The following is a 25,719-nucleotide window of genomic DNA, read 5'->3' on the forward strand; positions in this document are numbered from 1 at the left end:
AAGGGGACGTAAACAAAATAATTAACATTGCCGGCGCTACACAAAACGCAGAAATAAAATTTGTTGGCACTCCTAGATGTCCAATAAACATCACTATTGGGCCTTTTTTTTCGATTAAATCGGTCCATATATACCCTAAATATCGATCTATGGAAAGTGTGTGATCAAGGAAAAAACAGCTTTTTAAAACGCAACGTCATTTTTTTTAATTAAAAAAGTCGACGATAAACTTTCACAAAACACTTCGAAATACTTTTGTAATCCAACTTTAGGTATTAGTAAACATTAATAATCTATCAAATTGATCACGGGGCGATGTGTATCAAATCAAATCAAATCAAATTTTATTTGTCACATACACATGGTTAGCAGATGTTAATGCGAGTGTAGCAAAATGCTTGTGCTTCTAGTTCCGACAATGCAGTAATAACCAACAAGTAATCTAACTAACAATTCCTAAACTACTGTCAATAGCTCCACGTCTTGAAATCATCATTCTACTCCAAAACATCCTGTCGGAGACCGGAAGGAATGGGCTCTCTCTCACTCGTTTGACCAAGAAACAAAGGCCAGGCAATTGACAAGACTGGCGACATCGTGTGGAAGCTGTAGGACTTGCAATCTCAGCCCCATTTAATTTGCTTTCCAATAGACAATACATGCAATGGGCGCATTGATATATTTTCCAGTTTTCAGTGATCAGATTTTCTTGCGCTTTTCGATGAAACGCACGTTCTGTTATAGTCACAGCCGTGATTTAACCAGTTTTAGAAACGTCAGAGTGTTTTCTATCCACACATACTAATCATATATGCATATACTATATTCCTGGCATGAGTAGCAGGACGCTGAAATGTTGTGCGATTTTTAACAGAATGTTCGAAAAAGTAGGGGGTAGGCTTAACAGGTTTTAATTAACATAGACTTAAAACTCAATATTCTATAAGTGCCTACACCAAGGAGGATATGTGTTCACTTTCAGCTTCCTGTGTAAACCGGAAGTGCCTTAAAATGGTGTTAAAGCTGCTGTTTCAAAGGGTTAAAGAGGTCTGATCTTTTCAAAACTTCATATGTGTTATTAGGCAACCCTCATGAACTGTAAATCAGTCATTTCTCCCAACAGATGTCAAAGAAAAGCTCTCTCTCACACACACACACACACACACACACACACACACACACACACACACACACACACACACACACACACACACACACACACACACACACACACACACACACACAGCGAGGATGGAGTGACAAAGTGTGGTGCTTAAAGACACTCAGAGCCTGCAATGGCATTACCATAATCTCTAGGCTGTGCCGAGTTCAACGAGATGCCCCGCTTGACCGTAGCTCGTTCTGTGTGCAGCCACCGTGAAAGAAGTAGGCCCAAAATGAAGCCTGGCCCTAAATGTCATTTGCTTTTGGGTGACAGTGAGAGAACCGTTAGGGTGAGAAGCACAATTCGACCTCAGGTACGTTCCTGAGGTCCTCCTGATCTGTGCAAGCCTAACCTTGACCGTGTGGCATTAACCCTTAACAGTAAATCAGTTTTCTTTTTATCTCACAGATTACAATGACATCTCTCCTTATAGGAATACATTGCCTGCTCCCCTAAATTCAACCTAGAGCCTATGTGGGTTAATATTGCCTTATGAACCTGCCTTCGATGACCATCCATCAGGCCACTATGAGGTCTACCTGTGTCGATTCTAAGCTTCCTGAAGCAACCGGAAGTGGTTAAAATCACCCTAAAAGTGTTTTTCCATACCCAACCTGATGTTTGATAGAAATAGTTCATTCAACCCTGTGTAAATCCGTCAGTTCTTAACGTAAAGACTTAAAACTCAGGATTCTGTAAAATAATCCCCCAATGAGGATATGTGTTTACTTATATAGCTTCCTGTGCCATAATTGGTGTCATAGGGACTGTTTCGAAGGGTTAAAAAAGTCAGATCTTTCCAAAACTTCATATGTGCGATTTAGACAACCCTCTTGAACTGTAAATCAGTCATGTCTCCCATCAAATGTCCAAGAAGAACTTACACACACACACACATCTTGGACGGAGGGACACAGTGTGGTGCGCCAGAGACAGACAGAGCATGCAATAGTTACCTTTGTTCGAACTATTAAAGAACCGTCAGACCGAGAGTTCTGAAACTTTAGAAAGCTGTTCTACAGCTCAGGTCGATGCGTGGTGAGTTATGTGGCTCTAGGTTCCTTGACAGAGAAACAGCCTCGTACATTTGCAATGACTTCAATTCATTTTGACCTTTACAAAATGATGACATTAAGAAAAGTCCCAGATAGCTCATTCAAGGACCCAGTAGTAAGGCATGGGAAAAAACGTGGATTTTCAGTACCAATTAAGGTCACTTCTCGGGCACCGAATGACCTATCGAGCCGAAACTTGGGATTCGGGGTCACCTCAGCTTGGTCTACATATAATGTCAGAACTGGACCCGCAGCTAGAACATGTGTTTTATGTTTTTATTATGGTTTGAACAGAAGGCGCTGTGAATTTTGGGCCTGCTCTGAAATATGTGATAGTTGGCTTCTAAACGAGTTGGAAAAAGTGGGTGTGGTGTCAGTTTGTATCAGTTTGGTGTCAGAATGATATCTAATTGACTGATGACGGTGACTTGCTGGCTGACTTTTGTCCATTTGCAATATGTTTAAACAGTGAGGTGAAGTGAAATTCTGAAATCAACCCCAACAAGCGATGGAGAGGAATTACTCTCACTGCCCGGCCATCCCGAGTTCATCAGGCCAGTCAATTTTGCATTCCTGCAGTATTTTTGAGCATGACAAATTTGTGATGGTAAATACCCATTAAAACATATTGCAAATGCACAGTACATTTTTCATAGAGTTGATAAAGTGAAGTCAGGGTTTGGACCAGCCTACAAGACCTATTTTTACCTCTTTCTTGTCCAAATGCAGCTTTTATATTTCTATAGCTTTTGCCGGGATGGAGCTAGATACATTCAATTTTGACCCTGTTGCGACAATTGTTTTAGTAACCTGACAGATGAATGTTCTAAATTCCTTAGCTTATATTCAGACCTTTCACTGCTTTAATTTATTCACATTCACAACAGTAAAAGTTAGCAGCTTGCCATAGCCTACTTGTAAATAATTTGTAAATAATGACCATATTTTCCTTTTATGGTGAATAAAAAGTTGCCTACTCAAAAGATTTTCAGATATGTTCTGGAAATTATATGAGCTGGTTAGACAAAGACATCCATTTTTTATTTGTTTATGAAGGTCATAAGACAAAGCCTAATACTATTTATTTTCAAAATAATACAGTATTTTTAGTTTAATTATGTTACTGGTCTGTGCACCATGCAAATTAAATCAATATTTCTTATTTTGTTAATTCAACAGACAATACACACTTAGCCTACATTCCCCTGCCTTGATCAGTCACACACAGGGCCTATGTTTTATAGTAAGAATGAACTGCATAATGGAATGTGACAGAAATGTATAAATAATACTTTCCCACAACTTGAGATTCACAAACGTGTGGAACCGCTGTCATATAACAAAAAAGTTGTATTTTGAAACAGAGCCCATGTCCTCATTTTTTAACCAATGTCCTCATTTGTTTTGCTATACTGTTGAATCATTAGAATCTGCTCTTCCCAAACATGTAAAGCAATGGAAAATCTAAACGTTGCTTTTTTAATCCATGTTGGACACCCCAACAGCTTTTTTGGCTGAAGACAGAAACAAATCACTAGTAAGCTAAGTTAAACTTATGCCTATTGACCCATGATTTATTAAGTAAATATAAGGGCCTTTAAATATTTACCTGTCAAAGTCAAGAAAAAAAGTATGAAATGGCAGTGTGTATTCCCCCAGGCTAAATGCCATTTTTGTGAGAATAGACAAGAACAGCTCAAGGACAGAACGACATACATTTTAAATTAAGAGAATAAAAGCATTTCTATGAAGCTTTGTGATTGACAAGGACAAGTTTGATGTTGGATAACAATAGGATGTTCATGATTTAATGCGTGCCAAAGACGATAAGATGAAAGGCGACATTTATACTGTGGGGTTGGCGGGACATTTTAATAGATTATGTCAATCGTGACGAGGTTGGTTGGCGAAAATAAAAGTACAGGCTCTGTTGCCGGCAATACCTTTCAGATATAAAGAAAAAGCAAAAAGTTGGCGTAAAAATGTATTGGTATGAAAAGTATATCATACTCCATTTTTTTAAAGCCCAGCCTTTTGAACATTGGCTTTTCTGGATACAAACACTATTGTGGTCACTACATCCAATGGGTGTGGATACACCTTCAGAACAACGTCCCAGAGCATTAGTAAAAATATGAAAAATATACGTGGATAATATAGTTTGTGTACTGTTTGTAAACACCCTGGGAAATTGATTAATAACCTGCACCAGATTTAATAACCTGCACCAGATTACAGTGAGCAGTTTCATTTTAAGAAGATAAGACTTTCATCAAGCTATCATCACATACACTATCAAGCATTTCACACAATTTTAAGATATTTTTCCACATTTTGTTACATTACAACCATATGAAAATTGATTAAATTGTTTTTTCCCTTTATCAATCTACACACAATACCCCATAATGACAAAGAAAAAACAGGTTAAGACATTTGTGCAAATTTATAATAAAAAAACAGAAATATCACATTTTCATAAGTATTCAGCCCCTTTGCTCAGTACTTTTGTTGAAGCACTTTTGGAAGCGTCTACAGCCTCGAGTATTCTTGGGTATTACGCTACAAGCCTGGCACATGTATTTGTGGGGAGATTCTCCCATTCTTCTCTGCAGATCCTCTCAAGCTATGTCAGGTTGGATGGGGAACTTCGCTGCACAGCTATTTTCAGGTGTCTCCAGAGATGTTTGATCGTGTTCAAGTCCGGGCTCTGGCTTGGCCACTCAAGGACATTCAGAGACTTGTCCCTAAGCCACTCCTGCGTCATCTTGGCTGTGTGCTTAGGGTCATTGTCCTGTTGGAAGGTGAACCTTCGCCCCAGTCTGAGGTCCTGAGTAGGTTTTCATCGAGGATCTCTCTGTACTTTGCTCTGTTCATCGTTGCCTTCATTCTGACTAGTCTCAGTCCCTGCCGCTGAAAAACATCCCCACAACGTGATGCTGCCACCACCATGCTTCACCGGAGGGATGGTGCCAGGTTTCCCCCAGACGTGACGCTTGGCATTCAGGCTAAAGTGTTTAAATCTTGGTTTCATCAGACCAGAGTGCTCAGTTGATGATGCGCAGACAGGAATAAAGGTTTTCGGTCACCTCACTGACCAAGGCCATCTCATTCTCCCCCGATTGATCATCCGATCTCATGGATGATCAATGGAAACAGGATGCACCTGAACTAAATTGAGACTTATAGGAAAGGGTCTGAATGCTTATGTAAATAAGGTATTAGTTATTTTTATTCAACTTGCTAAACTTTATTTCATTTAATACATTTTAGAATAAAGCTGTGATGTGGAAAGGGGCAAGGGGGCTGAATGCACTGTATACAATTCTTAACATTCTCTGGTCGGATGAAACCAAGATTGAACTCTTTGGCCTAAATGCCAAGCGTCACGTCTGAGGGAAACCTGGCACCATCCCTATGGTGAGGGTTCCTCTGGACATGATGCTTGGCATTCAGGAAAAATAGTTAAATATTGGTTTCATCCGACCAGAGAATCTTGTTTCTCATGTTCTGAGTCCTTTAGGTGCCTTTTGGAAAACTCCAAGCGGGCTGTCATGTGCCTTTTTGATGAGTGGCTTCAAACTGGCCACTACCATAAAGTGCTGATTGGTGGAATACTGAGGAGATGGTGGTCCTTTTGGAAGGTTCTCCCATCTCCAGAGGTCACCTCCCTGACCCCCCCCCCCCCCCCCCCCCGATTGCTCAGCTTGGCCTGGCGGCCTGCTCTAGGACAAATCTTTGTGGTTCCAAACTTCTTCCATGTAAGAATAATGGAGGCCACTGTGTTCCTGGGGATTTAGCAGACATTTTATTGGTACCCTTCCCCAAATCTGTGCCTCACCATAATCCTGTCTCAGCGCTCTACGGACAATTCCTTTGACCTCAATGCTTGGTTTTCGCTCTGACATGCACTGTCAACGGTAGGACCTCACATGTGACTCGTTTCAGGAAAGTTGTTTGTCGCAAGTGACAACTTCACAGCAGAGGCATATGAATGTTTTATTTTGGGGGGCATTTGAACTTTCATGTCCCTTAATAACAAACTTACATGCCATCTGTACATACTAATACAGTTATTTACGAGCCTAGTTGGGTTAGCCACAGAAAAACCTTCCCGCTAGCCATGAGTGCCTGAGATAATGAATGGGCTGGACATGCCGAGAGATGAGTTTCGGATTTGTCTGCAGTGTAGCATCTTGTGTCTATAAAATTAGCTGCTCGTTATGTGTAGATTATCCTTTCTACTACACTTTTTTTGAAAGACATTACATTGGCCATGGAGAACTGCAAATGTGTTGCTACTGCTCTCAACCAGAGGTACTTGCCACAACGGGCCAAGCAATCTGTACGAACAAAACATAAACGACATAGAATGTCTTATTTAATGAAAGTGGTTGCAGTCTACCATGAAGCGTTCATCCATGTATATGGGTAAGAGTCTAGCTACAGTTTAAGATATTGTACATTTCAAATTGTGGCATAAAGTTGTTTTCATTGGAAGTTAAAGCTTACTGTTAGCTAGTTAGCTGATGTTAGGTGTATGATCTGTGTAGTAATATCTCAAAGCCATTTACATTGCTAGTTATAAGCTAATGTTAGCTAGCTTACTAGCTAACATTGAACCTATTTGGTTAACTTTAGCTAGCAATGACAATCGGTTTGTATTGCTAGTACTCTATGGATTGGGATTATCTTTCATTGTTTAGCTAGCCAATGCCAAGAGTGTGAGAAGCTGTCATCAAGGAAAAGGGTGGCTACTTTGAAGAATCTTAAATATAAAATATTTTTAAAAAATTTTACCACTTTTTTGGTTACTACATGATCCCATATGTTATTTCAAAGTTGTGATGTCTTCACTTTTATTCTACAATGTAGAAAATAGCAAAAATAAAGAACCCCTGGAATGATTAGGTGTGTCCAAACCTTTGACTGGTACTGTATATAAATATGGGAAGCGGGCAAATGCCTTTCACTGAGCTGTGTGAAGACTTGCAGTGGTGAGACAATTCATTTAAATTTAATTCATCTTTGTTGTTTGCATCCTTCTGACCCTATGCAGCCAGGTCCCATCTACTTTTTAACTTCTCAAATGTGGCTTGTTTGGTGTCTTCTGTGAAGGAATACCACGACAAGTCAACAACTTGATTGATGAAGGCATGTCAACAAGCAAAGACAACAGCGCAGTCATCAACTACATGCACCATTTCTTCACACACTACAGAGTTGGGGAAACACACGTGGACCTGAATTGTGAAAACTGCAGTGGCCAGAACAAGTTTGTTCACATGCCACATGCCACACCAAGTTCACCACCAACTGGTGCTTCGGCCTCATCAAGCAGCGCTTCGGGATGACCAGAGTTAACACTTTGTCCGAGACTGCTGGTGTTGTGAAAGACAGCACTGTGACAGGGGTCAACATCCCAGAGCTGGTTGGACTGGAGGATGGTACAGTGCTGGTGGAAAGCTATGGCTGGCAACAACACCTGACTCCGTACTTCAGACCACTGCCACAGTTAAAGCAGTACCAGCACTTCAGATGAATATCATATTCATTGCATTGTAGGAGGTTATTATTCTTATCTAAATTTGGGAGGTGAATTGATGTTCTGAAAGGTTATGTCTCCTGATTTTTATTTCCTGTTTCACAGCTTCGATGATCTGGAGACTGGTGTTGTTGCCAAGGAGCATTTAGACTCAGTCGGGACCAGGTTTCAGCTGCTGTGCAATGCTGACATCTTCCTCCCGTAGATGGTCTGTCTGTACAAGCACCACTTGGACTGTACAAAGCTAGACAAAATTATATTTTGAGAAGATCAAGGAGATTTGTGACAGAGGCTATAGACATCACATGCCATGCACCAAAGTCAAGGTAAAAAAAAATGCCATGCATGCACCAAAGTCAAGGTCAAACAAAAACAGGCTCTCCGAATATTAAATTAATGTGTGGTTCAGATGGACCAGTTCATCACTGGAGGCGAGTTCCCAGTCATCAGTACTATCTGCAGTACCTGCAGACTCAATCCTAACACACATACACGTTGCTGCTACATTTTTTTATGCTGCTGCTGAGGCACTTTACACCTGTCATGGTTCCTCCTGGCACCAGAGGCCGGCAGAGACTGCCCAAGAGACTTTTATTGGACTCATGTGTCTTATTATTTCATGTTTGTGTCCCTGTTAAAATAAGTGTGTATTCTATGGTATTTTGCAGGAGCTTGAAATATTTACCGTGTGTGTTCGTTTCCTGAGTGAGTTTGAGACTTTTTTTTTTTCAAGTGTACTGTGATCCGAAACTTCAGAAGACCCCTCCTGTCTCTTCCTCCAGTATTTATGCTGCAGTAATTTATGTGTCGGGGGGCTAGGGTCAGTTTGTTATATCTGGAGTACTTCTCCTGTCCTATTCGGTGTCCTGTGTGAATTTAAGTGTGCTCTCTCTAATTCTCTCTTTCTCTCTTTCTTTCTCTCTCTCGGAGGACCTGAGCCCTAGGACCATGCCTCAGGACTACCTGACATGATGACTCCTTGCTGTCCCCAGTACACCTGGCCGTGCTGCTGCTCCAGTTTCAACTGTTCTGCCTTATTATTATTGGACCATGCTGGTCATTTATGAACATTTGAACATCTTGGCCATGTTCTGTTATAATCTCCACCCGGCACAGCCAGAAGAGGACTGGCCACCCCACATAGCCTGGTTACTCTCTAGGTTTCTTCCTAGGTTTTGGCCTTTCTAGGGATGTTTTCCTAGCCACCGAGCTGCTACACCTGCATTGCTTGCTGTTTGGGGTTTTAGGCTGGGTTTCTGTACAGCACTTTGAGATATCAGCTGATGTACGAAGGGCTATATAAATACATTTGATTTAATTTGATCCTGCGGCCACCGTCTCTCAGTAAAATATGTTTATCCATAACCACTGATTCCTCATCTGATATCTTCTTTGCACCTGGGTCCAACCTTACCATGTCACAGCAAGCTTCTGCCACAACATGGGCCCAACAAAGATCACCCAGATTGGGAATGTGGTAGCCCACCAAGGAGCCCTGTTAGGACGGCAGCAAGAACAGCTCTCCCAAATTGCCGGGACCCTTCGGGCAATTGCCGAGTCCCTCCAACCACGGCATGCCCCTAACCCAGGAGGAGCCAATACCCAGGTCTCATTGCTCAGTGCTACAAAGGTCATGGTGGTTCCTCCAAGGAACCTGCAACCCTAACCCAAGATCACAGCCCCCGACCGGTACGACGGCCACCCGTGAGGATGCAAGGGGTTACTCACCAGTGTTCTCTGGTGTTCGAGCAACAGTCCTCCTCATTCCACACAGATCGGGCCATGATCGGGCAAGGCCCTGGCATGTGCAATGGCGGTGTGGGAACAGCAGCCACCAACTTGCAGATCCGTTGTGGCCTTCACTGAGCTACAATGAGTTTTCAACCACCCAGTCGGAGGACGAGAATTGGCCAGCCAACTGTTCAACCTTTCCCAAGGGGCCAGACCAGTGGCTGATTTTGCCAATGAGTTCCGCATCCTCGCCACTGAGAGTGGGTGGAATACGGAGGCACTGGTTACCGCTTTACACCAGGGTCTGTCTAACTCCATCAAACTCCATCAAAGATGAACTGGCTGCTCGGGAACTGGGAGACGAACTCGAGTCCCAGGATTGACAACCGCATCAGGAAACGGATAAGTCAGCACCCTTTTGACACCACTCCAGCATTCTGTTTCCTGAGCACCCCAAGCCCACTGAGCCCAGCATGGAGGATCCCATGCAGCTGGGTCGCACACGTCTGAGCGTGACAGGAGAATGCGTCAAAGCTGCTGCTTCTACTGCGGAGGTCTCAGCCATCTCCATGCAACTGGTCCAGAGCTGACCGGAAATGCCAAGGCTCGCCAGGACAAGGGGAGACCCTAACGAGCTGTGCAGTTACCTCCCGGCTACCCAGTCACCGTCTGAAACTACCCGCAACCCTCCACTAAGACAACCGTCAGCATCAGATTCAAGCCTTTGTGGACTTCAGGGCCACTGATTTTAACATTGATCAAGACTTCGCCAGAGTTACAGATCCCATGCTTGAAATGTCCCATCCATTTGCAGATTCAAGCCCTCAATGGACACCCCATTGGCTCCGGTCAGGTGGAATATCAGATCAAGCCCATTCTACTCATTTTCTGTTGATCACTGCTCCCCAAAAAATACTTATCCTAGGATACCCCTGGCTAGCACAACATAACCCACTAGTTTCCTGGTCCATGGGAAACTTACTAGACCTCCACCAAGAGTCTCGTAGGTCCTCCTGCATCCCTTGAAGACTTCAACCTCCGGGAGGCCTTCAGTAAGAGGCAGGCCACCACCCTTACTACTGTGCCATAGAAATCCTGCCCGGCGCCACACCTCCCAGGGGTCGTCTGTACTACCTTTCGACACCTGAAGCAGCAGTCATGGACAAATACATCCGGGAGTCACTGGAGGCAGGTTTCATTCGCCCCTCTACATCCCCTGATGGTGCCGGCTTCTTCTTCATGGCTAAGAAGGATGGAGGCATGCGTCCCTGCATCGACTACAGAGGGCTGAACCAGATTCCGATTAAGAATTGTTACCCCATACCCCTGATGTTCTCCGCATTGGAGTTGGTCCAAGAGGCCCAATTCTTCATCAAACTGGACCTCCACAACGTTTACAATCTGGTGAGAATCGGGGAGGGAGATGAGTGGAAGACTGCCTTTAACACCCCTAGTGGCCACTTAGTATTTAGTCATGTCCTTCGGATTATCGAACTCACCGGTAGTCTTTCAAGCATTGGTCAAAGACACCCTGAGGGATATTTTGAATCGGTTCATCTTTGTTTACTGGTGACATCTTGATCTTCTCCAAGACCACATACTGCATGTGCACCAAGTCCTAAGACGCCTCCTGCAGAGTCAACAATATGTCAAGATAGAGAAGTGTGAGATCCATATGTCCCAGGTTTCCTTCCTGGGTTACGTTATCTCTACCGCAGTCATCCAAATGGACTCCGTTAAGATTGAGGCGGTCACCGACTGGCCCCGTCCCACCTCACTCAAGCAGGTCCAGCAGTTCCTTGGATTTGCACATTTTTACAGGTGCTTTTTCCATTGCGTTGTCACCGAAGACCAATCTGCTAACCCCGGCCCGCTAGCTTTCTGAATGCCGTGCCTCCCGCTCGCCTAGCATAGTAGCGACTACCGATTGGCTCCAGGACTCACCTATTGCTGCTCATTGGACCCTATGATCCCTCGGCTACACATGCCACTCTCTGTCAGTATGCCTTGTCTTCTGCTGTTTCGGTTAGTTATTGTTTTATTTGACTGTAGAGTCCCTTGTTGAGCTGGACATGCCTTACATAGCTCTTTTGTCACACCCCACACATGGGGAGACCTCACCTGGCTTAGCTGGTGTCTCTAGAGATGCAAGCTCTGATCGTCACTCAATGCCTAGGTTTAACCCCACTATTACTCACGTCCTACCATACCCTTGTCTGTACATTATGCCCTGAATCTATTCTACCACCCCCAGAAATCTGCCCATTTTGCCAGTTTTTTTAGCCTTTAGCCGTACACTTAACCTCTGTTCCTCTGGTGATGTAGAGGTTAACCCAGGCCCTGTAGCCCACAGCATCACACCTATTCTCCAGGCGCTCTCATTTGTTGACTTCTGCAACCGTAAAAGCCCTGGTTTCATGCATGTTAACATCAGAAGCCTCCTCACAATGTATTTTATTCACTGCTTAGCACACTCCTCCAACCCTGATGTACTAGCCATGTATGAATGCTGGCTTAGGAAGGCCACCAAAAATTCAGAAATTTCCATCCCCAAATACAACATTTTCTGTCAAGATAGAACTACCAAAGGGAGCAGAGTTGCAATCTACAGCAGAGAGAGCCTGCAGAGTTATGTCATACTATCCAGGTCTGTGCTCAAAGAGTTCAGCTTCTACTTTTAAAATCCACCTTTCTAGAAAAGTCTCTCGCTGTGCCCTGGACAGCATATGTGATGGTGCTTGCCTACGGAGCTGTGAGGGGAACGGCACCTCAGTACCTCCAGGCTCTGATCAGGCCCTACACCCAAACAAGGGCACTGCGTTCATCCACCTCTGGCCTGCTCGCCTCCCTACCACTGAGGAAGTACAGTTCCCGCTCAGCCCAGTCAAAACTGTTCGCTGCTCTGGCCCCCCGATGGTGGAACAAACTCCCTCACGACGCCAGGACAGCGGAGTCAATCACCACCTTCCGGAGACACCTGAAACCCCACCTCTTTACCTAGGATAGGATAAAGTAATCCTTCTCACCCCCCCCCCCTTAAAATGATTTAGATGCACTATTGTAAAGTGGCTGCTCCACTGGATGTCATAAGGTGAATGCACCAATTTGTAAGTCGCTCTGGATAAGAGTGTCTGCTAAATGACTTAAATGTAATGTAAATGTAATTGATTGCCCCCATCTATCTTCAGACTTCGTACTGTTAGGTGACCTGAACTGGGATGCCCTCAATCTCACACAAATTATCAAGGAACCTACCAGGTACAACCCTAAATCTGTAAACATGGGCACCCTCATAGATATCATCTTGACCAACTTGTCCTCTAAATACACCTCTGCTGTCTTCAACCCGTATCTGAGCGATCACTGCCTCATTGCCTGTGTTATGTAGTCTATCACAGTGCCATCCATTTTGTCACCTAAGCCCCATATACCTCCCATCACTGCGACCTGTATGCTCTCGTTGGCTGGCCCTCGCTAAATTTTCATCGCTAAACACACTGGCTCCAGGTCATCTATAAGTCTTTGCTAGGTAAAGCCCCGCCTTATCTCAGCTCACTGGTCTCCATAGCAACACCCACCCGTAGCACATGCTCTAGCACGTGCAGGTGAAGATGGAAGATTACATACACCTTTGCCAAATAGTTAAACTTCATAAAAATGCCCTGTGTTAGGTCAGTTAGGATCATCACTTTATAGGGATAGCCCCCTTTTTAAATGTTCACCTAAAATGACGTACCAAACCTAAGTGCCTGTTGCTCAGGCCCTGAAGCAAGGATATGCATATTCTTGGTACCATTTGAAAGGAAACAATAAAGTTTGTGGAAATGTGAATGAAATGTAGGAGAATAACACAATGGATCTGGTAGAAGACAAAAACAACCGTTTATTTTCTACCACAATCTTTGAAATGCCAGAGAAAGCCCCCACTTCCAGCCATCACTCTTGTTGTAATTCCGACGGTGTCCACAAGATGGCAGCAGTGTATTTTCTCATTTTCAGACGGATAACTTGAAGAATGAGCAAACTACACGACATTTAGTATGAATTCAACCAGGTACATTTGGGCAAATCGTGAAGGAGACATTTACATTCATATTAAATTTTTCTGCAAGAATATCGTCAAATCTGTATACTTGGACTTTTATGTAGCTCCAGTATTAGTAGCCATATTATAAGTTCAACATTTGCAAATCAAGTTTTCATAACTCTGAATATTTGTCCAAAAGGAACAGGCATTCTGTCGTACGAGGTTAATAGCTACATTTTACGACATATGCAGGGTTTCCATATGCAAGATATCCATATGGAGACTTATCTCCCTCACGAACTTTGAGCAGCTCACAGATCACTGCACCTGTACATAGCCCATCTGTAAATAACACAACCAACTAACTCGTCCCCATATTATTTTTATTTTGTTGTTGCTATTTTGCACCCCAGTATCTCTACTTGCACATCATCTGCACATCCATCCCTCAAGTGTTAATGCTAAATTGAAATTATTTTGCCTGTTTTTGACTGTTTGTTTATCCCATGTGTAACTCTTGTTTTTGTTGCACTGCTTTGCTTTATCTTGGCCAGGTCGCCGTTGTAAATAAGAACTTGTTCTCAACTGGCATACCTGGTTAAATAAAGGTGAAATTAAAACACAATGGCCCCTGTGATATGGCATATTGATCCGACAAGCCCAGACCTGAGAACCTGACCCTGGCGGGGGACCCACTAACAGACTTTACGTTCCACAATCAGCCTGTTCCCGAGTATCAGAATGGGGACTCTCCTCTCAATTGGCTAAATAAACATTAATGACTACTGTGTGAGAATTCAGCTGCGTCTCTATCAAAGGGAGGATACATTGTCATTTTCCTACCTCTAACTCCGATGGTGTAGCGCAAGACGCAGTGGTTCTCCTGTTCTTATCTGTGGGATGTGTTAATATGGGAAAGTGGTCTAAGGGAGTATCCTCAGTAGCTACGGCAAAGGATCTGATAGAGGAAATTATGGTTGAAATTACTAATTATGTATACATTCCAATCAGAACTGACTAGTCCAAATGCTATAATGTACTGTACATGTGAATTTTCTCTCTTGCTCCCTTTCCCAATTGTATATAATGTAGTCAGGAGTGTAGTAACAATGAAGGTCTGTTCCTTAGTTCATTCAGTTGTACAAATCTCCAGGTGGTGGGATCGGGCCATCTCCAGATTGTCTAGAATGTTGATTTATACTGACTGGCCTTGACTTCGTGCTGATAACGCGAGGGCTCAAGAGCTAGAGGGGCCCTCTGTTTGTGAAATGGAACGTTTGGAAAACGCTGACGTCGTTTTCAGTTTATAACCTGTGGAAATGTGTGTAAGCATTTAGTACTCTCTTGTAATAAACGCTGTTTACCTTTGGCTTTTAAGACTGGTCTCAATCTACTTCATGCATAATTAATGAACTTTACAACTCATTAATGAATTAGAAATGAGTGCGAATTGTTTTTGGCAATAAAACATAAAGGAATTTAGAATTCCTCTATCAATTTGGTACTTCGAGTGCCGGATCTAAATATCTCTCCCTGTGCCTGGAGGTAGTACGCTGGAAAATCGTGCACGGACGAGTTTTTGACTCGTTTTACTAAAGACCTGACCTCTGAATTGAGGTTAAAATTTAAACAGGCCTGCGTATTATCACAGAGGACAGAGAGGGTGACTAGATTCAAACGAACAATGCTTATCCCAGTCGGCAGCAGGTAAAGTAGCTTTTATTCTCGAATTTGGGAGGGATTATTTAGGATATTTATTGATTAAAATGTTATGAAGGAGTTGAATTTGATCAATAATAGGTGCTTGAATATTCCGAACAAATAAAATGGGTTTCTACCGGGGGTATTAACCAGGATATCGATAAAAAGGAAGCAGGCCCGAAATTGACCTGAGGTAAGGTGCGCTACCATCAAATAAACTAGAGCTTAATAAAGCCTGGTCTTGCAAGCCAGAAGGTTATTAAGGAGTGATATAGTACGCATTGGAGAATTAGGACGCTTGTTCCGTACAAATAGGATGGCCAATAATTCAATAAACATACCTAAATAAAGTTTTTACCTAATAGTCTATCTGTATATGGGAAGTAGTCTGACTGTGGAAAGTAGCAGATAGATATGTTAAAACAGGTGAGGATAAATTAGGCTTGGTGAGAAGGCAGGGTAATTCTAGGCGAACAGAATAAATGAACCTGTACAATGCTGAAAGAAATTAATATCAAATGATAAGTGATTAGTCTAGAGTAGTGAGATTTGAGACATTAACGTTGAAAGTCCCAAAAGGAATATCCTATGGGTGAAATGGGATGTCCGATCAAAAGTCTTCTATAGACGTGGTTCACAGGAGAGGTCAACTTAGTCTAGAGTAGTGAGATTCGAGACATTAACGTTGAAAGTCCCAAAAGGAATTTCCTATGGGTGAAATGTGATGTCCGATCAAAAGTCTTCTATGGACGCGGTTCACAGGATGGAAAATACATACTGATTATTTTTAAAGGAACACACACATAGGCAGACAGAATAATAACTAGAAGTAACTAAGCAACGGTAAATTACAAATTTATAGAACTGCACGCACATAGAATTAAAAAAATTATATAGAAAGGCATAGATAAGTGTTTAAAGACCATAGCTACTAGTAACGGTAAGGTTTAAGAATGGGGAGAAATGCCTCGAAAGAAGCCCCAGAACTAACGGGAGACGAGCGTTATATGGAACAGAAAGACAAGAGGAACATCGATTTCGGTCTAAAAGGAAAAAAAATATGGGTTTGATGGGCATCTAAATGTGGACAAGTTAGAATTTCTTATAAAACAGATACATAAGGAATGTGGAAAGGACAGGCAGAAGCAGAATAAACAGGGGTTATACACAGCCGGAGTTTGGCTTTCGGAAGCAAAAAAGAGAAAGAGACGCGCAGAAAACGAGAATTCTAACTGAGGGAAAACTTTGGGCGTTTAAATTTGGGCTATTTTCTGTTGTCTAGATGTCGGAGTATAAAATTACAAATAACTGTAAAAATGGGTATATTTGCGGAGAGTCTCAGTCCAATTCATAGAGCTGGTAGTATAGTGGTGAGCGCAACAGTCTCACCAATGGTAATCCACGGTTCGGTTCCCGGCCGAGGCGTTTAACTAAAATTGATTTTAGATCGTAATTGACCTATTTGCATGTTTTGCCTGAAAAATACGGTCGCCAGTGCTTGCCAAAGTTATAACTGAACGGATATTATGTGTTCTAGATAGAATTGAAAAAAGAAGTCATTAAAATAACGGCGAGACAATTTCGATGTAAAAAGCTATTTCGCCCAAAATGATCTGGTGGAATAATGTATTGAGATGGGAGTCGTATTCAAATAAATGTATCATAGAAGAGAGAGTTACCTAAAGTTAAATGGAGGGGATAACGGAGAGATACGATAATTTCGGGCTATTTGGGATATGAGAAGTTGAACACAAAAACATGGTACGTTTAAATGTTAGGGTATAGTAAGTTGAGAAGTTTGGTTGGGTTTACTCTGATGATTAGAATTTAAAACTGAACTCAATCTGAATAGGGAATATATATTTTACAAAGGCAGGCAGATTTGTGGCTATAGCCAGCAACGGAATTGCTAGACACTCAATGGGCTATATAGTGCAACGCTTTGGACTCTAAATTAGGTAAGAATAGTTTAATCGTAAAAAGTTGTGATTGTTTTTCTGATTATTGTTTTTTGGTTAAGGTAACGCCAGTGAATTTGAACAAAAAGTAACGTATTCTAAAAATGATCTGTTTTCCGTTCTCATTGCGGGGAACAAATGAAAAGTCTTATCTTAAAGGGACAGTGCACGGTAATCACAGTGGTTTGAGTGTATGACAGTGGAAAAAATATTGTGGGACGACAATTCGAAGATAGAAAAATAAGTTACATGATACATCAAGAGATTTAAAACGAACGACGTGAAGGAATCATCAGAATTATTTGGGTGTCGTTGTAGGAGTAAAAGTTTGGGTTAAGGGGATTTCCCTGTTCCCAGAGACAAGGCATTTTTAAGGCGTGCAGTCACTAATGCTGGTCTGAGTTTGTAATTAGACAAGTGAATAACGTATTGGGAATAGAGTTGTAATTAAAATACTAAGTCAAAGACGAGACAGGTACTTAGAGCAAAATGGATTCTAAATGATAACAAAGAGACAATTATGATTTATGCCCATCGAAAAGCTTTTATAAAATTGGCGAATTTAGAGATGTTGGTTGGGGTGGTAAATTATAATTCAGGATTTGAACAGATGTGATAAATTAGGTTTGGTTAATCGAACAAGAATTATTTACAATTCATTTGAAGTCGCTACGAATTGGCAGGTTGAGCGCTTGATGATGACGTCACTAGCGAGGCACTTTTGTCACTGGGAATAACGGAGCAGATCGTATGGCTGTTAGTGTGTGTATCTAGGTTTCGAGTATCTTTTCAGAAGTTGATATAAAAGTGTTTTGTTTATTTGTTTACTGGTTATGGTCAATTTTAGGTGTTGATTAAACTTGAACAGTGTGTTCTGGCGGTTTTAGATAGAACTCTTTGTTCCGGAACGGATGAGAGTTACCCAAAATAAGTAAATTAAAGGAGCCATGAGAGAATGCGAATGCATATTTATTAAATATCGGGGATTAAATTACGGATTCCTTACACTGTGAAATGTACGACATTTGCGGCAGAGAGAAAAAGTAATGCAGTGGATAATAATATTATCGGGTTAATTGTATCTAAAGGTAGCATGTTCATTTAAGTAAACATATCCGTAGACGATGTTTAAAACTTATGATTAATGAGTTGAGTCAAAGGGGAATTATCATTAGGTTTTAGAGGCACGCTCACACATGGAACCTTATGAGATGTTATTTTATGGGTTTTAATTACACAGGTGACTATTTCTATTGTAAGGATAAAGGGTTCTTTATGTCTAATATGGTATGACCTTTTGACCTTGTCATGACTGGCTTCTGAGGTCTGATCAGCCTCAGGGGAGAGTCATTTGTATAATGAATGGGGTCATATTGAGTTACTAGTTTTAAGGTAAATTCATTAGAAATGAAGCAGTTTTGGTTGAGGGCTTAGAATTACTGTTTGAACCACAAATGAGAAAGGGGTTCAGAATTATAACATTAGCTGTGAAGTTTTTTGAATGGGCTATTAGGGATTTGGTATTGTAACAGAGAGAAAGTCATATTTATCATTGAGAATAAATAGGGGAAGATAACATATTTTGAGCCAACAGGGCAGGGAAGAAATTGAGATATTTTTGTTTGGTTTTAACACTCGTGTACAGGAGTGTCAAAAGACGGGGGACATTACCTGTGTAATGGGGGAGGGTGTCCGTATGGGGATTACATGATAACCAACTTGGGACAGTTCTGGGATTGGAGAAGCGGATATCCTTATGGCATAGGGGATCCCACAAAGGTGGATAGGTTTTCCATGATATGGGGGAAACCTGGGAGCACTGTTGAACTTTGTAAAGGTGATGAAATCCTACTAACCATCAAAACTATTAAGCTCTCTGATGCAGGCACTTACACCCCCAGACTACAAAGGACCGGGACAGACACGATGGGTGTGTTTTCTATTAAGGTACTGCCAAAACCAGAGGTCCCAGACGAACCAGGGCCAGACACACTCCTCTACCACCCCTGGACCGAACCTGCCACCACTGTGTTAAAAATCCCATTCGGGTAATTAATGTTAGACTATTCAGCTATTGATCAATTAGGCACGGAGACTGGTTTTGATGGTAGGGACAATTTGTGGCTGTCTTATACAGAATGGACTTGCTTTGGATATGCTTCTTGCCAGTCAGGGGGGCGTCTGCAAGATGTTCGGTGAACAATGTTGCACGTATATTCCTAATAACACTAGTCCAGATGGTAGTATATCTAAGGGCCTTAATGGGCTTGATGCACTATCTGCTGAGATGAGGACCATGGCGGGGGTGGAGAAGTCTGACTGTTCTCTTGGTTGGGAGCCTGGTTAGGTAAGTACACTGGTATGGTGGTTACTGGATTTCTGACCCTAATTCTTGTATTATTTGTTATTGATGTGATGTGCTGCTTGCATCATACCGTGTTTTAAGAAGTCTGTTACAGATGTGGTGAAGGCTTCAGGCAAGATGCCTTTGCTTGATGCTCCAGTTGGAGAGGCTGAGGTGAAGCATGCTTTCAGGGGAGGATGAGACTGACTGAGGATGACCCATGTATGTTTGTTCTCCCTGTCGTGAAGGGTGGCATGGTGCCCACCTAGTGCAGGATAGGAATAGCTGAGAGGACCAGATGGGTTATAAGAATGCTTTGTTCTGCTTTACTTTGTTTTCCATGACCAAAGTTATATTCCACACTTTGCAACACATATTAAACCCATGTTATTGTCAGATATAATACTGAGGGTCCCCAAGGAGAGGGCTTGTTAGTGTAGGAAGGATTTTTAATATGGTTAGCATTTATTAGATTATAAGTTTTTAAATAGTATTACATTTAACAGGAATATAGGACATTATGATGATTTAGGATTATTGTTAGGATTAAGATAGATTGATTAAGGAAATGTAAGGACTTTAGAGAAAAGCCACTCATAGACATGTTCTTTCTAAAAGAAAATCCATGAGTTTAGAAAGCCAAACAGTGAGGCATGTAGTTCAAATTTGGGAATGTGAAAAACAGAGCCACAGGCAGACAGAAGAGCCCTCCCCCGCACTGCAGAGACCTTGAAGGTTGGAGAGCAGAGAAGTTTTAGAAGGGGAGCCAGGACGAGCAAAGATAACATAGTGTGTAGATAACAGTTACTGAGTGGAGACAAAAGCGAAAATTGGACATGTGGAAAATGAAAGGGACACTCCTAAATGATAATGTCAGACATAAGGATAATTCACTAAATCTTACCTAAGTCATTGTGTAAGAATAAGGCAAGGTTGTTACCTGGGCAGAGCCAGGTAACAAAGGGGGGATGGGTAAATAGTGTTCTAGAATAGGATGTGACCTACGGGATAATTAACTAATAATTTTTTTTTTTAGCTAATAAACAGAACGAATAAGAAACTGTTTTATTAACCAAACCTGTATGTCCAAGAGTTTATGCACTGCAGGTGAACTACAGGTGAAGTCACTCAATCCAGTCCCATAGGCCACCCGGATTCATATCGCACTGCGAGAGGGTAAGATAAATTACACTGTCGAACAATAGCAGAGTTCGAGAGGAGAACTGGAATTAACAGAATTCTGGGGGCCATCTCTCGAATGAAAAATACCTTACCTGTCCTTTCCTCACTGTTGTTGTTCATAGAAGTGAAAATGTGTCTGGCTCTTGCTAAGCGATGTGTTCTAGGGGAGAGGGTGGGGCTTCACATGGAAGCTGTTCGTCTGAAGCTGTTTTATCGTGGGTGACATGTTCCTGATACAGCACGTCCTACTAGATATGCGGAGAGTGGTAATTTGACCCATGGTTTAGACGGTGAGGATTTTGTTCCAAAATAGAAGAGATATCGGTGCAGGTTCCCATATTGATCGTGGACACAGGTCATAGCTCATTGGGAGAGAGGGCTATATGAATCCACTCACCCAGTATGGAAAAAGGTAGAGTGGAGTGGCATAAGGAAATGCTTAACTCTTTAAATAAGAAATGAAAAGGATCAAGGGTTGTGGTAGGGAGATGACCAGGTCTTGGTCGACACCCTAGTACGGTTCTGGGTAGAGGAGTGTGGGTCGGTATGGTAAAGCTGTTCATGAAAGCAGGAATTCCAGATAATGACAGTTGTATTGATTTGCACTATTTATATCCCCAGGTTCCCCCCTTAAATCAAGACTTCCTCCCTTTACCGTGACGAGAGGAGAATATTACTGTTTGGCCAGATACAGTACACATGGGAAATACGTGGGGGAAGTTAGTACTTGCAATAGGACAGAGAATATTACCACTGACGAGACCATGTCTGATTTGAACTCTGGGGATTTCAATATGTTGAAGTGGGCCAGGGCGACATCTGGTGGTTGTGCGGGGGAATGAGTTTGTGGCCAGTATTGCCGACTGATTGGACTGGACTATGTGCCCTAGTACATTTAGGAATGCCTTTTACACTCATACAACACCAAGACATGAAGTAAGACAAACGAGAGAGAAGAGAAGCTCCATCTGGGTCTTTTGACGACAGAGTATATATTGATAACATTGGGGTTCCACGAGGTGTGCCGAATGAGTTCAAGGCAAGAAATCAGATACTAGCAGGATTAGAGTCAAGCATTTTCGGGGTTCTACTCTTACAAGAGCGTGGACTGGATTAATTATAGTTATGATAATCAACAGCGCTTTAGCAGGAATACCAAAGGTGTTATTAAAGGTTTTGTAGAACAGACTGAAGCAACCAGCTGGAAGACCTGACAGAATAGAATTGCATTAGATAAAAGGGGGAAGTGGGCGTGATAATCAGGACCATGTCTTACATCCCGGGGTAACACAACTCCGGACGAATCAGTGCCCGAAGCCTCAGCTGGTTTGACCACCCTGGCTCACGGGTTGGCAGAAAACTTTGGGGTGAATACTTCCCTGACTAATTGGTTTGATAGTACGTTTGGAAAATGGAAAAATGTTATAATCACTGTGTTATGGGCGGCATCCACCTGCATGACTGTTTTAATTTTATGCGGCTGTTGTCTAATTCCCTGTGTGCGAGGCCTTGTTTCCAGGACTCTGGAGAGATCAATGACACTACAGATGGGGCGTTATGGGCCGATTCCAGGTTCTGACCTGTGGAGGACTGAAGGCATGTCTACAGAGGAAGTAGACGAATCTGGATCTGTCATTTGTGGGGAATTTATGTTTGATGAGAATAGTGTTGAGATGAAGGGGAATTAGATTGTAATTTGTTTCAATGATTAAACTGTTTTTTTAATAAAGATTGTAAAAATTAAAAAAAATCCTGAAAAAGGAATTATGATTCTGATGTAGGTTTAAAAACAGTTGGAGTTAAGGTTAGATTTGATTAATGATGGGTGAAGAGTCGGGTAAACATTTATAATAATATTTTTATTTTGTAGATTTGAATGTATACTTGATCAAAGGGAGGATTGATAGAGGAAATTATGGTTGAAATTACTAATTATGTATACATTCCAATCAGAACTGACTAGTCCAAATGCTATAATGTACTGTACATGTGAATTTTCTCTCTTGCTCCCTTTCCCAATTGTATATAATGTAGTCAGGAGTGTAGTAACAATGAAGGTCTGTTCCTTAGTTCATTCAGTTGTACAAATCTCCAGGTGGTGGGAACGGGCCATCTCCAGATTGTCTAGAATGTTGATTTATACTGACTGGCCTTGACTTCGTGCTGATAACGCGAGGGCTCAAGAGCTAGAGGGGCCCTTTGTTTGTGAAATGGAACGTTTGGAAAACGCTGACGTCATTTTCAGTTTATAACCTGTGGAAATGTGTGTAAGCATTTAGTACTCTCTTGTAATAAACGCTGTTTACCTTTGGCTTTTAAGACTGGTCTCAATCTACTTCATGCATAATTAATGAACTTACAACTCATTAATGGATTAGAAATGAGTGCGAATTGGTTTTGGCAATAAAACATAAAGGAATTTAGAATTCCTCTATCAGGATCCCAGTCTCATAGAGCACCATAGACTTTCCCCTCGGTCATTTTGAATTGTCACATGAAAAACAGCATGCAGTCTTGAACAGGGCTCCGGGCAGCCGAGCGGAAATGGAGGAAAACTCGCCTCCCTGCGGACCTGGCATCCTTTCACTCCCTCCTCTCTACATTTTCCTCCTCTGTCTCTGCTGCTAAAGCCACTTTCTACCACTCTAAATTCCAAGCATCTGCCTCTAACCCTAGGAAGCTCTTTGCCACCTTCTCCTCCCTCTTGAATCCTCCTCCCCCTCCCCCCCCCTCCTCCCTCTCTGCAGATGACTTCGTCAACCATTTTGAAAAGAAGGTCGACGACATCCGATCCTCGTTTGCTAAGTCAAACGACACCGCTGGTTCTGCTCACACTGCCCTACCCTGTGCTCTGACCTCTTTCTCCCCTCTCTCTCCAGATGACATCTCGCGTCTTGTGACGGCCGGCCGCCCAACAACCTGCCCGCTTGACCCTATCCCCTCCTCTCTTCTCCAGACCATCTCCGGTGACCTTCTCCCTTACCTCACCTCACTCATCAACTCATCCCTGACTGCTGGCTACGTCCCTCCCGTCTTCAAGAGAGCGAGAGTTGCACCCCTTCTGAAAAAACCTACACTCGATCCCTCCGATGTCAACAACTACAGACCAGTATCCCTTCTTTCTTTTCTCTCCAAAACTCTTGAACGTGCCGTCCTTGGCCAGCTCTCCCGCTATCTCTCTCAGAATGACCTTCTTGATCCAAATCAGTCAGGTTTCAAGACTAGTCATTCAACTGAGACTGCTCTTCTCTGTATCACGGAGGCGCTCCGCACTGCTAAAGCTAACTCTCTCTCCTCTGCTCTCATCCTTCTAGACCTATCGGCTGCCTTCGATACTGTGAACCATCAGATCCTCCTCTCCACCCTCTCCGAGTTGGGCATCTCCGGCGCGGCCCACGCTTGGATTGCGTCCTACCTGACAGGTCACTCCTACCAGGTGGCGTGGCGAGAATCCGTCTCCTCACCACGTGCTCTCACCACTAGTGTCCCCCAGGGCTCTGTTCTAGGCCCTCTCCTATTCTCGCTATACACCAAGTCACTTGGCTCTGTCATAACCTCACATGGTCTCTCCTATCATTGCTATGCAGACGACACACAATTAATCTTCTCCTTTCCCCCTTCTGACGACCAGGTGGCGAATCGCATCTCTGCATGTCTGGCAGACATATCAGTGTGGATGACGGATCATCACCTCAAGCTGAACCTCGGCAAGACGGAGCTGCTCTTCCTCCCGGGGAAGGACTGCCCGTTCCATGATCTCGCCATCACGGTTGACAACTCCATTGTGTCCTCGTCCCAGAGCGCTAAGAACCTTGGCGTGATCCTGGACAACACCCTGTCGTTCTCAAATAACATCAAGGCGGTGGCCCGTTCCTGTAGGTTCATGCTCTACAACATCCGCAGAGTACGACCCTGCCTCACACAGGAAGCGGCGCAGGTCCTAATCCAGGCACTTGTCATCTCCCGTCTGGATTACTGCAACTCGCTGTTGGCTGGGCTCCCTGCCTGTGCCATTAAACCCTACAACTCATCCAGAACGCCGCAGCCCGTCTGGTGTTCAACCTTCCCAAGTTCTCTCACGTCACCCCGCTCCTCCGCTCTCTCCACTGGCTTCCAGTTGAAGCTCGCATCCGCTACAAGACCATGGTGCTTGCCTACGGAGCTGTGAGGGGAACGGCACCTCAGTACCTCCAGGCTCTGATCAGGCCCTACACCCAAACAAGGGCACTGCGTTCATCCACCTCTGGCCTGCTCGCCTCCCTACCACTGAGGAAGTACAGTTCCCGCTCAGCCCAGTCAAAACTGTTCGCTGCTCTGGCCCCCCAATGGTGGAACAAACTCCCTCACGACGCCAGGACAGCGGAGTCAATCACCACCTTCCGGAGACACCTGAAACCCCACCTCTTCAAGGAATACCTAGGATAGGATAAAGTAATCCTTCTCACCCCCCCTTAAAAGACCTAGATGCACTATTGTAAAGTGGCTGTTCCACTGGATGTCATAAGGTGAAAGCACCAATTTGTAAGTCGCTCTGGATAAGAGCGTCTGCTAAATGACTTAAATGTAATGTAAATGTTGAAGTCTCCTTAGCCAGAGCGAGATGTACTTTTAGGACCCTGTTCTCCTCTAGTAGTTCAATGATTCGGTCTTTTGAGGCAACGAGTTAACACTTCAAAAAGTCGGAATTCTTTCACTATGGTGAACACATCACAGGTCTCACATTTTATGTCCATCTCCGGATCCAACTTCTAAACAGAGTCGGACATGCTTACACTCAGGTCAGAAACAGCGGTCCCAGCTACAAGACACATCCGCGATGTGAGAATCTTTTCCGGTGACAGCTAGGTAACCTAGCTGGGGCTAGCTTGCTAACGTTAGCTCCAGGAGACCGTAAAATCTCACCAAACAAGGTGTGTTAAGAGCAGCACTAACACCGTGGTCCCGAAATAAAACACTTAAAACAGGTTTTAAATGTATAAGTGTTGTCGTGTCTCTGACTGATTAAATTATG

Source organism: Oncorhynchus nerka, linkage group LG2, assembly GCF_034236695.1.
Source record: "Oncorhynchus nerka isolate Pitt River linkage group LG2, Oner_Uvic_2.0, whole genome shotgun sequence".
NCBI classification, from domain to species: Eukaryota; Metazoa; Chordata; class Actinopteri; order Salmoniformes; family Salmonidae; genus Oncorhynchus; species Oncorhynchus nerka.